The following is a 1164-nucleotide window of genomic DNA, read 5'->3' as shown; positions in this document are numbered from 1 at the left end:
TAGAGGGTGGTGCAGCAGAAATAAATTGCAATGGAGTAATTGAAACCGTTAATTATACTGAGAGCAGTAATAAAGAGACATTGAGGTTTAAAGAGGATCTACATAATGCTAATGACTCTGTCCTCCAAAATTTGAAGCAGGAACCTAGTTTCCTAAACTCACAAAATGGAGACAGCAGCACATCTCAAGAAGTAGACTCTTGAACACCTTTAGTTTATGAAACATTGGATATCATGGTGTGCCAGACTTCCTCAAATGTAGACCAAGACATCAGCCAACTTCAAGAAAGCATTCGGGCAGAGATACCATGTGAAGATGAATAAGAACAGGATCAAAATGGGCCACTGGATAACAAAGGAAAATCCACTGCTGGAAATTTTCTTGTTAATCCCCTTGAACCAAAAAATTCAGAAAAGCTCCAAGTGAAGATTGCTGTGCCTGTTGGGTGCACAAACATTTCACTGAAGATATTCAAACAAGGCAGTATCGCTCCTTAGAAGTTCTCATAGGATCTGGCTACAATACTCCTGCTGACATTTGGAGCACAGCATGCATGACCTTTGAACCTCACTCAGGGGAGGAGTACACTGGAGATGAAGATCATATCGCATTGATCATAGAACTTCTGGGGAAGGTGCCTTGCAAGCTCATTGTGGCAGGAAAATATTCCAAGGAATTTTTCACCAAAAAAGGTGATCTGAAACACATCACAAAGCTAAAAACCCTGGGGCCTCTGTGAGGTTCTAGTGGAGAAGTATGAGTGGTATCGGGAAGAGGCAGCTGGCTTCACGGATTTCTTACTGCCCATGTTGGAGCTGATTCCTGAGAAGACAGCCACTGCTGCCCGCCGAGTGTCTCCTGCACCACTGGCTCAACTCCTAAGTCCTGGCCCAGCACCACAGCAGAGATCACAGCAGCTCCCTCTTCAGGGTGAAAATCTCTTCAAGGGTTTCTAGATTTTTCCTTTTTCCTTTAAATTCAACAAGTTCATTTGGGATTGCTTACTTGACCCTGTGGGGATTCCACAGCCTTTGGGCATCCTAGGTGAATTTGGCCTTAGTTGGGCTCTGCCAAAGACTAATAATAGACTGAAATGTGAAACAGCCTCTCGTCCTATACCCTTGCCTTTCCATTAGGACATCCTTTTTAAAAAGAGCTATGAAG

General features: G+C 43.6%; 1 pseudogene; it reads left to right on the top strand.

Moving 5' to 3' along the window:
• LOC102842448 overlaps window positions 1-882 on the top strand; it is a 4845-nt pseudogene extending 3963 nt beyond the window's left edge.
• The last annotated feature ends 282 nt before the right edge of the window (window positions 883-1164 follow it).

This window comes from Chrysochloris asiatica, unplaced genomic scaffold, assembly GCF_000296735.1.
Source record: "Chrysochloris asiatica unplaced genomic scaffold, ChrAsi1.0 scaffold00286, whole genome shotgun sequence".
Classification (NCBI taxonomy): domain Eukaryota; kingdom Metazoa; phylum Chordata; class Mammalia; order Afrosoricida; family Chrysochloridae; genus Chrysochloris; species Chrysochloris asiatica.
This window is presented reverse-complemented; position numbering and strand designations above follow the sequence as displayed.